The sequence below is a fragment of the Bos indicus x Bos taurus genome, chromosome 22, assembly GCF_003369695.1.
Source record: "Bos indicus x Bos taurus breed Angus x Brahman F1 hybrid chromosome 22, Bos_hybrid_MaternalHap_v2.0, whole genome shotgun sequence".
NCBI classification, from domain to species: domain Eukaryota; kingdom Metazoa; phylum Chordata; class Mammalia; order Artiodactyla; family Bovidae; genus Bos; species Bos indicus x Bos taurus.
The window spans coordinates 52,387,124-52,400,917 of NC_040097.1; positions in this window are offsets into that span (position 1 = coordinate 52,387,124).

Consider the following 13,794-nt stretch of genomic DNA (forward strand, 5'->3'; position numbering starts at 1 on the left):
CTCCCTTGTCATCCTTATCTGCCAGCCTCCTACCTGACCACCTTGCCTTTCTCATTCCCCAGGTCAGTCCTCAACAGCAGAGCTCAGAAAACTGCAGCCCACAAAGCCAACCAGTTTCCTGTTTCTTCATAGCTAATAAGCCAAGAATTTTTTTTTAATTTTTATATGGTTACATTTTAAATGGTTATATAAATTCTTACATGGTTGCCTCCTGGACTTTAAAGCTTCAAATTTTACTATCTGTCCCTTTAAAAGACAATTTGCACACTATTGCCTGACCCTCTTATTGGACGCATTATTCTTAAATCCCCTACATTTTGTGTGAGATCTTCTCATAAATTGCTCTTCCTTGTTTAGCCTGGATGTTTTGAAAACTATGGACAAGTAAAATCATCTCATGAAACCGTCCTCACTCACCAAGTAGAGAAGAAAGTCCCCTCTTTTGGGTTCTGAGAAAGAAGAAAACTGTTACCCACTGACTCCAGAGCAGAATCAGGAAACAGTGAAAGCATATAAAGTCCTTTCCTGGGGATACAACAGTGTGTGCTAGATAATGATCAAGTAGAAAGAATGATTAATTTTGTCAGAGTAGAATCACCAGGTGAGAAGGGGGAAGGTACAGACAAGGATGAGCTGGTCAGTGTTTCACCACTGGCTTTGCAAGAAGATGTGGAATGGGAGATGAAATGCTGATTTTTATCATGCAAATACTCCCACTGTGCTGGTTTTATGTTATCAACGTGACGCCACTGGATGCAGAGTTGGGAGAGACACAAGCAGCTTTCACTTTAGCATGCCAGGAACAGAACAGGAACCAAAGCAGGAAGAGCAGGGACCTCTTTCTTGGAGCTTTTGTGCCCGGACCACTGAGGAGAAAAACCTCGTCACCTGGAGTGGTGATTCGGAATCACGTCGACAGCTGGTCCTTGCTGTAAATCTGAAGTTTGAGAAATTGTCATCTGCTCCCTTTGTGATGTCATTTCTTCATGGGAGCTGGGGAGGTCCACCCTGCGTCTATGCAGAAATTCCTTCCATTTCTTCCACAGTGAGAAATAGTTCTGAGAAATAAATCAAGGAAATATTTGGGTTGTTTCCAGTTTGGGGCTATGAACATTGTTGTACAAGTCCTTTTGTAGACATATGTTCTTATTTCTCTTAGGTAAATACTTACATGTGGCATTACTTGGTCATAGGATACATAGATTTTTTTTAATAAAATTATTTATTTTAATTGGAGGTTAATTACTTTACAATATTGTATTGGTTTTCCAATACAGTATACTAGATTTTTTTTTTTAACCTTTATAAGGGACTGCCAAAACTTTTCCAAAGTGGTTGCACCAATTTTCTATTCCAATCAGCAATGTCTGAGACTCCCAGTGTTTCCACATCTTCAGCAACACTTGGCACTGCAAGTCTTGCATTCAAGCCATTCCAGTGGGTGTGAGCTGGTATCTCCCTGTGGCTTTAATTTGGATTTCTCAAATGACTAATGATGTTGAGCAGTTTCTCACATGCTCATCAGATGGATACACAGAAGTGGGATTGCTGGATCATACGGCAATTCTATTTTTAATCTTTTGAGGAAACTCCATACTGCTTTCCATAATGGCTGTACCAATTTACTTTCTGAATCCTGATTATTCTGAATTCTTTGTCAAACAGCTCATAAACAGCCTATTTCTTTAGGGTCAGTTATTGGGGCCCTTTTAGCGGTGTTGTGTTTACCTGATTCTTTGTGATCTTTGATTCCTCGTGCTGGTATCTGAGCATCTGAGTAAGTAGTCTCCCCTTCTAGTCTTTTCATCAGGGCCTATCCTTAGCCAGTCAGCTCAGCTCAGGGTAATGGTCAGGTCAGCTGGCAGTGTCCATAGGCAGGTAGGGCTTAGCTATCAGGATTTCTAGTTGGGTGAGGCCACTTCCTGTGCTCTGAGGTTAGGAAGGGGTGCTGCTGGCTGGGCTCCACAGTTGAAGGCACTCTCTGGTCTCTGCAACCAGCTTTACAAAGTCACTGTTATGTTTCCTAGTAGGTTGGTGCTGGTTGTACTATGCAACTGGGCAGGGCTACAGATCGGGCACCATGATTGCTTCTGACCAGATGGGGGTCTCAGGCTATACTACCCAAATGGGATGGTACCACCAGTAGGATTCCATATTCAGGCAGAGCTGCAGGCAGGGTTTCATAGACAGATGGGGCCACAGGCTGGGTATCGTGATCACACAGGCCAATATCTGTGCTCTGCTGTTGGGCAAGGCCCAGCTGGGCTTGCAGCTGTAGGCTGCAGTTAGGTGGGGCTAGAAACTGTACTATATTGTTGGGTGATCACTGTCTGGGTTCCTTGCCCTGGAGAGGCTTCAGGCTATATTCAGCCATTGGCGGGGCCGTAGACTGGGATCTGTGGCAGGGCAAGGCTGTAAGCTGGGCTCCATGACTCCACTGCAGGGCAGTACCACAGGCTGCACCCAAAGGCTCTCTTATGCGGGGCCTTTGAGTTATGTGGGCCCAAAGGCGCAACAGTTGGGCAGGGTAGCAGGCTTGGCTCCATGCCTACATAGGGTTATAGGATGGACTCTGCAGGATCCCAAATCAAAGCCAGGATTCTGGAAGGCTGCCTGGTCTGACTCAGCATCCCCACAGCTCCCAAGTCCATGGCCCAGCAATACATCCCAGCGGTCCAGGAAAGAAACCACACCCCTTTCCCCACCCCCAGCATCTCCAAGATCCTTCCTAAATCTGATGCTAGAACCTAAGACAGTGCTTCTGGCCAGTTCTCACTAGTTTCACCCCATATCCACACTTTCTCTTTGCCATCCCTCCTTCCCTGGCCACCTCTGCCCAGAGCAGGAGTGCTAGTTCTCTGTGGCCCCTTGCCCTACTGCCTTAGGCCAGCTAGGAGGTCACTCCACAAGGAAAGGGAAATCTTTAATAGTCCAACTATTAAATCAAAGCTATTTCTCAAGCAACGAGAATTGTAGTAAAATACCCATCCAAAGAAACCTTTAATTATCATTAAAGGTCAAAAATCAGTCATCAGTAAGGATTGAGACAATTATGTGAAACTAGATCTCTACCAGCCAATGAGAACCAGGTAAAGGTGGCCAGTTTGCCATCAGGGAGTCATCTGGCCTCAAGAGCTCATTGTCCTGGCAAATGAGAATTAGACTCTAATTATTCCATTGGCAGATTTCAGAAATTGTTAAAATATACTCTCTGTCACAGTGTCAAAACAATTATTTGCTTGCTGGAGCAGGTGTCAGGCATTGTAAAGTGTGTATGTTCTTGTAAAAATAAGTGGGAAACTTTCAGAAATTGGAGGTATAAGCTGAGGCCCTAATTATAGCATATGCAGTTCCCTAAAGTCAGGAGAGGAAGAGAGAAGCACACGGATTTTCCTTTCCCTTTTTTATTTCTCTGAGACTGTGAATTCTAAGCACACAGGAATTCAGCACCTGAACTGCAGAGAGGGGCTCCAAGCCCTCTGTCTCTCACCCTTGCCTTTGAACCATGACTGGTCCTTACAAGTGCATCAATTTTCTCTGCACAGTCTATGGACTTCACCTGTATTACCTCCTTTGATCCTCCACAACAGCCCTGTACGTTCAACCCGGTGGTGGCCTGTCCCATTCTACAGATGCAAAAACTAACTAATGAGCGGTGTTTCAAGTCTCCTGACTCCAGGAGACACACTCTTTTTCTACATGGCTTCAAAATGGAGCTGCCTTTCTTCCTGGTCCCTAGAATGACCTTCCTGTTGCTGTTTAATGGACTCTGAGACCCTTGGACAGATAGGAAATAAAACAGGCACCAACACAGTGCCCTTTGACCTGGTCACAGCTAACTAATAGACACTGAATGAACTTTGAGTGGTTGACGGGCTAAAATAATAGCACCAGGAAGCCGCTCCCCACCGCCCAAAATCAAGAAGTGCTCAATTCAATCAGTGTTGATTAGCCTATTATGGAGAAGACATGTATAAGCGGGTGTGTTACCCCTGAAACGAGGCAAGATTTCTTCTCCTGAGAAGTTCCCACTTGAGTCAAAGAGGTAGACATGTTCTTACTTTCTGAATATAATGGCAGCTCCTGTGAAGGAACAAAATGTTCAAAAATCAAAGAGGAGGAAGAAATATTCACAACTTAGGGTCAAAGGACTCTTCTTTTCAATGATTATAAAGTATCTCCCATGATTTGCATGGCTCATGCACATTTGTGACCATCTTCATATGCTACAAAAATGAGAACCACCCACCTGGGTCACCCCAACCCCCAGACCCATCCTTCGGTTCTGAAAAGAACCAGCATGGGTTCACTGTGGATGAGCAGGAGTTGGTGACGCCCTGCCAGGGCCCCTTTGCAGGTTGGTATTGTCCCCCAGATATTATGAGTATTGACTGCCATGCGCTTCAAATGGCGCCTTCCTTCAGCGAACTGCCCTCAACTGACATGAGCCTCCTGGCCTGAGGAGCTGTGTCCCCAACCCAGGGACGACTCCCAGCAAGGACCAGTGGAGGTCAGTCAGCCTCCTGGCCTCAGGGTAGGGACCATTCCATGATGAAGTTCATGCTCCAGGGCTACCTCTGGTTCAGGCCAAGCTGAGTGTCCTGAGACCACATCCTTGCTTGCCCTTTCCCTCCTCTCTCCTGCCCCCTGCCTCATTCTAAGTTTCTCCTAAAAGCAGCCCCTTCATAAAACCTGGGGCCCAACCCCTGTCTCAGGCTCTGCTTCTTAGAACCAACAATTACCTACTCTTTCAGAGCCTCATTTCCTCACATATAAAACTCATCATGTGTCACAAGTGGTCTTGAAAACCAGCTGATATGTCGTTCAAGATCACTGTACAATTTCTGGGCTCAATTAATCATGGCATTCCCCACCCCCCCACCCCCCCCCCCACCATCATTTAGATTTCAGGAGAATTTCTGGTCTTGAAACAAGATATTGAACACAGAGACCCTGGGATATTGAATACAGAGACCCCGGGCAGCTGCAGGGCCCAACAGACCACAAGCAGCCAGGCGTTTGTCATCCCAGGAGCCAGTCAACCGGCTTGGACCAGAGAGCATGTCAGGACTTGTACCAACCAAGTGCATTTTATACCCCATTTACCACGACAGGTGGGGGCAGGGAGCTGGTCGAGGACTGGTTGGGGGGCCAGGTGGCAGGGGCAGCAGAGCCATTGGCAGAGTTTTCAATTCAGGACATTTGTAGGTTAGTGCTGCTGTTCAGCTTTTTAAGCAGAGGGGCAGAGAGATCACCCACAGGATGAAACAGCTTCCTCTGAAATATTGCCTCCTGACTCCACTGTTTCATCTCCGACGGCTTCTGCCTCCCTCTGCCCTCTCCTTTCAGGCCGCCTTCCCACCGTCACCGCAGGGCGAGCCCTAGCTGATGAGGGCACCTGGCTTTTGTGGCAGCTCGTCAAAGCTGGAGGTCAGGTGTGTTTCTAGGATTTAATTAAGCTGGAAATGAAACCCAGCCCTGGAGTGGCTCCTCGTCTTTATTATCACATTTCTTACTGCTTGTCAGGCCACACAGTAGCTCCAGGTCTTGAAAAGGAGAACGTGGGATGCTTCCCAGGAAGGGCTCAGTTCATCTGTTTCACACAGCATTTCCACCATTTTAGCAGAATGGGAAAAAAGACAGTATTCGGGGACATTTCTCAGGAAAAGAATGACCTTACAACAAACAAAGGAAAATGTATTTTGAAATAACACACGGTTTCAAGTATATTTTCTTATTAAAAAATGTGCCCATGGTAAAAATGTGTAAGATACAAAAACATAAGAAAAAAGAAGTCATTTGTGATCTTACCGATGAGAAATACCACTGTTAAATATATGGTCTCCTTCCTGTTAAGTACGGGTGTATGTTCAAGGCTTAAGGGTGTGGGGCTTCCCTGGTGGCTCAGATGGTAAAGAATCCGCCTGCAGTACAAGAGACCCAGATTCGATCCCTGGGTCAGGAAGGTCCCCTGGAGAAGGAAACAGCAACCCACTCCAGTATTCTTGCCTAGAGAATTCCATGAACAGAGGAGCCTGGCAGGCTTTATAATCCATGGGTCACAAAGACTCAGACACAGCTGAGCAACTAACACCTTCACTTTATTTCAGGGAAAGACAGACAAAGAAAGAGTCCCCTCTTTTGGGTAGAAGAGTCCTGTTCCTATAAGGGTTATGAATCACTCTATAATCCTTTTTTTTTTTTTTTTTCCTGGCCACTCCACTCCACACAGTGTGTGGGGATCTTAGCTTCCTGATCAGGGCCTGAACCCGAGCCTCCTGCATTGAAAGTGTGAAGTCTTAACCACTGGACCGCCAGGGAAGTTCCACCCTGTTGTTGTTTTTTTAATGTATGGATATATTCACTAATATTATTTCACAACGGATGCTAATTCACTAAGATCAACGAGCTTCCCCACCCCTACTTCCAAGCAACCCAGAACCAGGAAAGATCATCAGGCCTTCAAAGAATGTCCATGCTTGGTAATACTGCAAACTATCACACTGCAGGCATGTTTTCCATGCCTAATACCATATTCTATAGTCTCTCAGATTAATCAAATGAGATGAAGGGATTTAGACACTGCTGTGCTCTGAGAAGGGGGCTTAACAGGCTCCCAAAGTAATATCATTTGACATTCGGAGCTAGCAGACTGCAACTGCAGAGGGCATTCATTTTTCAGCCTGATTTGCGTTCGGCGGGTGGCAGTCCCCTTCATGTCCCCTTAGTGTGGCAAGGCTTGGAAGCGACAGGGCACTGACCTTTCTCGCTCTGGAGATGTGATTGCTTTCACACTGATCGCACAGAAACACTCAGCAAACCTCACACTGTTAACTCCATCCCACACTGGCAAGGTTGGCATTTCATGACTGTCATCTGGCATTAGCCAGCTGAAAACTCACTAAGATGGGGAAGCTGTGCCGAATTAATAACTTCGAAGGGAGTCATTTAATCAGTTCTCATGCAACTTGGCTAAAGGCAAGTCATAGAATCATAGACTGTGGAAGATGGAAGGGGTTTTTGAGAACTTCTCATCCAGCGCCTTCATTTTACAAGTAAAGGAAACTGAGGACTAGAGATGGGGAGGGATTTTTTTTTCCAGGTCACAGAGCTAGGATGGAATAGTGGTTTTCAACCCTATCTGTTAGCTGCACCAAATCTTAAATGAAATCACACTTGACCACTGTGACTGAAGCAGGGCTGGCCTCCAAAGCTTCACTGCTCCTCGTTCAGCTCAGCTATGAGAATCTCGGGGAAGCCCCGAGTCTCCAGGAAGCACAAACCCAAACCATCTTCTTAGGACCCACTGGCTCCAGTAACATTTCCTGTACCTCCAAATATTCTTTATATAAACAATATATATTAGACTGATAAAGAACTCAAATTAGAAACAGAAATCTCACAGTCTTCTCATTTGCAGTAGGAAGACATTAATGGTCCCTGTGACAGCAAGTGAAATACCTGTTATAAGTTGGACAGACAATGCCAATAAGTAGGCATGGTAATAGCCTCTCCCAGCATCAGTTTTAGCCACTATAAAAGGTTATGTGGTTTAGGCGGGCTAAGCCCAGCCCTGGCTCCAGGACTAATTCAGAACTGGCCCGAGACAGTTAGCTCTGGGTAACCACTGAAGCGGCAAACATCAAGAGAAACTCAGATCCACTGATTAAGACCAACACTGGCCTTGACTTGGGCAAATAAAATAAGGTTTACTAACTGAAGGATACAGAAGGAAGTCGGGGTGGTAAAAGCATATACAGCAGAGAGGTGGACAATATTCTCCAAAGGAACTACCAATTTCATTTTAATAACTTTCCTCCAATCCCAGCTGCTCAGTGTAGCATGTGGGATCTTAGTTCCCTGACCAGGAACCCTGCTTTGGGAGTGCGGAGTCTTAACCACTGGACCAAATGGGAAGTCACTTTTTTTTAATAACTTTTTTTCCAAAGGAATTATAAACTTCTAAACAATAAACCCCCAATTGCTGCTGTTGTTATTCAGTTGCCCAGTCGTGTCTGACTCCTTGCAACCCCATGGACCGCAGCACACCAGGCCTCTCTGTCCCTCACCATCTCCCAAAGTTTGCCCAAGTTCATGTTCATTGCATAAGTGATGCCGCCCAGCCATCTCATCCTCTGACACCCTCGTCTCCTTCTTCCCTTCATCTTTCCCAGCATCAGGGACTTTTCCAATGAGTCATTTGTTCACATCGGATAACCAAAATACTGGAGTTTCAGCTTCAGCATCAGTCCTTCCTGAATGAGTATTCAGGGTTGATTTCCCTTAACATTGACTGGTTTGATCTCCTTGCAGTCCAAGGAACTCTCAGGAGTCTTCTCCAGCACCACAGTTTGAAGGCATCAATTCTTCAGCCCTCCGCCTTCTTTACAGTTCAGCTCTCATAACTGTACATGACCACTGGGAAGACCATAGCCTTGACTATACGGACCTTTGTTGGCAGGGTAACATCTCTGCTTTTCAATACACTAAGTTTGTCATTGCTTTCCTGCCAAGAAGCAAACATCTTCTGATTTCAGGGCTGCGGTCACCATCTGCAGTGATTTTAGAGCCCAAGAAGAGGAAATCTGTCACTACTTCCACATTTTCCCCTTGTATTTGCCATGAAGTAATGGATCTGGATGTCATGACCTTAGTTTTTTTAATATTTAGTCTTAAGCCAGCTCTTTCACTCTCCTTCACGTTCATCAAGAAGTTCTTTAGTTCCTCTTTGCTTTCTGCCATGAGAGTGGTATCATCCACATGTGAGTGGTATCATCCACATGTGAGTGGTATCATCCACATGTGAGTGGTATCATCCACATGTGATGTTTCTCCCACCTATCTTGATTCCAGCTTGTAACTCATCCAGCTCAGCATTTCTCATGATGTGCTCAGCGCATAGGTTAAACAAACAGGGTGACAGCAGACAGCCCTGTCGTACTTTCTCCATCTTGAACCAATCAGTTGTTCCATACAGGGTTCTAACTGTTGCTTCCTGATCCGCATACAGGTTTCTGAGGAGACAAGTAAGATGGTTCGGTATTCCCATCTCTGGTATTCCTGTCTCTCTAAGAGCTTTTCACAGTTTACCATGATCCACACAGTCAAAGGCTTTAGCATAGTTGATGAAACAGAGATACATGTTTTTCTAGAATTCCCTTGCTTTCTCTATAATCCAGTGAATGTTGGCAATTTGATCTCTAGTTCCTTTTCCTTTTCTAAACCCAGCTTGGACATCTGGAAGTTCTTGGTTCCCGTAATGCTGAAGCCTAGCATGCAAGATTTTAACCATGATCTTACTAGCGCAGGGGATAAGTACAATTGTCCTATGCTGAGCACCTTCTTTGGTACTACCCTTCTTGGGGATTTGGGATAAGGATTGACCTTTTCCAGTCCTGTGGCCACTGCTGGGTCTTCCAGGTTTGCTGACATAATGAATGCAAAGCCTTGATGGCATCATCCTTTAGGGATCTGAAGAGTTCTGCTGGAATTTCATTGCATCCACTAGCTTTATTAACAGCAGTGCTTCCTAAGACCCCTTGACTTCACACCCAGAATGTCTGGCTTTGGGTAACTAACCACACCATTGTAGTAATTCAGTTCATTAAGACCTTTTTGATATAGTTCTTCCATAGACCCCCAATTACAGATGGTAAACTGGAGACAGTAAGGTCACATCGGATTTTAGATACTCGACCTCACTCCATAAATAAGGCAGGGACTGCTCTGCAGCTAAGCTATTCTAATTAGGTCTTGGGGCTCCACCATTTGGGTCAGTTGTACAAAATCACTTCTTAGAGTATATAATATGCAATATAAATAAAGGGCCTGTCCCAGTGCAATATACTTGAACACAAATATAACCTTTTATCATTCTTAGCCTTCCTCAGCTAACACAGCCTGGACTAGTGATTCTCTAAACTTAGGACTGTCTAACCAAAGGGGAACTGAGTTACCCTTTCCTTATTAGTTAGGCCAAGAAGTTCTTAAACCAGCAATGAGGTCTTTCTTGTAGCATAGTTATAACTCATCATTATAGAGATTGGCTCAAAGACAGACACGTGTCCTAGTTGGTCCCATCAGAGGAACGTTCCGTATTTTTGTTTGACAGCTTAGATAGAGATATTCTTTTCCAGTGATATTAACTAACAAGCACGTGGGGCTTTTTTCATATCATCTGCCTTCCTAGTGGCAAAAGGGGGCCCCACCTTAGGATAAAGCTGACACCATGGACAGAATAACAAAACCAGAAAGAAACTCATCCCTTCTTGGCATCATGGAGCTCCTTGATCAACCATCACCTAAAGTCAGCACTTCTGGAATTTACATTCCACAAGCCAATACATTCCCTTTGTTGAAACCAGACTGATTTGTGTTCTTCCACACTCCCAATGGAGGGTACTCTTATTGATATGCAAACATATGGTGGTTCCCAATTTCACACAAGCCTGAGGACACATTTAAATGCTTCTAATCTCATGAGGGAAATTCACTTTAAGAATTATGCAGTATTAGGCCAGTAAATCCAATCCTTCAGTCAACAGTTCAGGCCAACAAACATTATGTGGAAGCCTAGTCTGTGCCAGAAACTGTGTTAGGCAGTGAGCCCAAATGGAAACCCTGCTCTTGAGGCAATAACCTCTAACCAAATACTGACAGTAGCAATGAAGTTAGAGGGTCTGCAAGTTAGTTTTCAATATTTCAAAAGGTCCAAGAAGAAAATAATCACATCTTTAACCAGAATAAGACTAGACTGACTGTGTATAGGACGCTGATTACTTTTGAATGTGGTAACTCTGGTTATTCTAAAGTTCAGATTGGAAGTTAGAAATGGAAAAATGAATCTGAATTGTGTTTTCTTTTTATGGCAGGAAATCTTCCAATGTAGGGAGATTCTGTTAGAAAGAAGGACAAAAATGAGAGAAGGAGGTGGGGGGGAGGGAGGAAGGGAGGGAAAAAAAGGAAGAAAGTAATTAAATCAATGCAATGGGGAGGGGTGGATTGATCTGTAAACCAATCCTTTCACACTTGCTAAGGTGTCCTAAACTTTATTCTTCTGAATGACATCATTTCTACCTCTGGTAACTTGCAAGAAAAGCCACCTTTGAAAACACCCAGAAACAAGACACCAATAAAGATGAATAAGGAACTTCGCTTTCCCTCTACCTCACACCACAAGAACAATGTGATATACAGACTTCTCAGAGAGGTATACATTTCCTAGAGCTGCCATAACAAATCACACACACTGGTGGCTTCAAACAACAGAAGTCTATTCTGTCGCACTTCAGGAGGCTGGAAGTGTGGCTCACAGGGAGGCCTGACTCCCACCCCAGGCTCCCGAGGGGCGGCCTGTGCAGTCTCCCCCGCTGGGGTCTGGGGGCTCCCAGCGTTCCCTGGCCTGTGACAGGATAACGCCAACCTCTGCCTGTCTCTACTTGGCCTTCTCTATGCATCTCCATGCGTGAACCCTCCTCTCTTTTCTCTTCCAAGGGTAATTCACTCCAAATCCAGGATGATTTCACCTGGAAACCTCACCTTCATTCCATCTTCAAAGCCCCTGTCCCCCAGACGGCCACACTTAGGATTGGAATGCATCTTTGTGAGTGGCAGTATTTAAGATTCTGATTCTGTGAAAGCATCCTCCTAATCATTTAGACACTTGGATTTTCAACTGAGGCGAAGTGTTGTCGCTCGATAGACTCTTTGAGACCCCACAGACTGTAGGCCGCTGGCTCCTCTGTCCGTGGGGATTCTCCAAGCAGGAATACTGGAACGGGTAGCCATTCCCTTCTCCAGGGCATCTTCCTGACCCAGGGATAGAACCCAGGTCTCCTGCGTGCAGGCAGATTCTTTACCATCTGAGCCACAGGGAAGAAACCACCATCTAAACCATCACCAGCCCCTCAAAAGCAGTACCACTGAAACTCATTCCTCCCAAATATATTTCTCTTCCTGCACCTCTCACTATTAATGTCCCACATTGAATCAGTTTCTCTGCTCTGTTTTCCACCTGGAATTTCCCTTGTGTCCACTTCTTTTCCATTCCACAACCACTGTTTCAATGCTTCCCGAGCATCAGCCTGACAGCTGACTCCCTGACCTTGGCTTCATCACCCCCTACCTCTAATCCATCCTCCCCACCACTGAATGATTGACTTTCCTAAAATAACAATCTGTAGAAAACTTAACAACAACTTTACCCTCTCATCTCTCATCAGACCTCATACTTACTTCAAGGATTATTTCAGCCACTCACATGTCACCCAATCCAAGAAACTCTGTCATCTCCCAAGGAGACATTTTCTCTTCTCTGAATTCCCATAATTCCTCTTCCCCAACTTGCAGTATTTAAGCAATTGGTAGTTTTAGACAGTGATCTACAGTTATTTCCACCAAGGGCTGGTCTTTGCCTCCCTAGAAATAGACACAAATTGAGTCATTTATTGGTCACTTCCTGAGCTTTTCTTTTCATCCCTACTATTCTGAAAATGGATGCTCACTGGTAAGTTGGATCCTGGCATGGTCCTACCTCCCACCCTGCCGTAGTTGACTGGACACAAGGTGTGTGACAGTTAGACTCTCTTCAGTGAACTTGAAGGTTGAAGTTGCAGTCCCTTCAGGAATGACTTATTTAAACAAAGGAGAAATTAATTTTTATTAATGTTCACACTCATGTGGTCGGTGGACCAGTTATTGGTCCACCACAAAATAAGCGTAGAAATCCAGAGTATGCATTTAGAGACTTTTATAACAATTTGACAGAGTAATTTTATGTCTGTTTACACCAATGATTAAAATATAGGAAATTGTATTTTGTATTTATTTTTATTTTCTAATAACTTATTCTCAGTAACTTTTGTAAAGGAAGTTGACTCACAAAAGCTCAACAGTTAAAAAAATAGTATAGAGTCCCCATGTACTCTTTGCCCAGCTTCCCTGATGGTATCATCTTTCCTCTAGCATATTGTCCAAACAAACTGTAATATTACATATAACATACAGTCCAAATATAACATATAGCCCAAACTGACTGTAATATTTCATTTTCATAGTATTTTACAAAAATATCCATGTGTGACACGTTAGAATTTTTAAAAAACAGTTGTTTACCACAGGTTATCCGGGAAAAAAGCTAGTCTACATAATCTTATACAAAAGAAATTGAAGGTAGTGACAGAAATTGAAAAGAGAATAAAATTGCCACAGTTTTTTGGACCAATTGATTTGATCAAGTCCCTGTTCAACCCCTAGACTAGTTGTGGGCAAATTCTAGAAATGGGTTTAATAATGATTAACCTAAAAAAAGGAGATAATTATTCTGTATTACAGAACTATAAGAACCAAATGATATAATATTTTCAAAGGTACTCTGAAAAGTACTTATAAACATAAGCCAGTGTTCCTTCCACACCAATAAAATCATATTTATGTCCAACTTACAGTAGCGTACCATCTTAATACAGAGACTGCATCTCAATATAGCACAATTCTAAGAACTCCTTATTTTATAGGTGCTTGACAATTTTCAAGACCCTCCCACACACATATTATAACCTATAATTCTAAATATGTCTGTTTAATCTTCACAAGGTGGTTTTCCCAGTTTTACCCAGAAAGCTCAGGAATGTCAAGCCACCCACACAGAGTCAAGCAGCCAGAAGGAGAGTCAAGACAGGAACCCAGCTTTGCTTTCTCTGAACTCAGCTCCCTTTCTCTTCCCCACATCAGTGTGCATTTTGCAAAAACCTAACATTAGCTCTACTCTGCAGTAATCCAACAACCCAGGGGAAG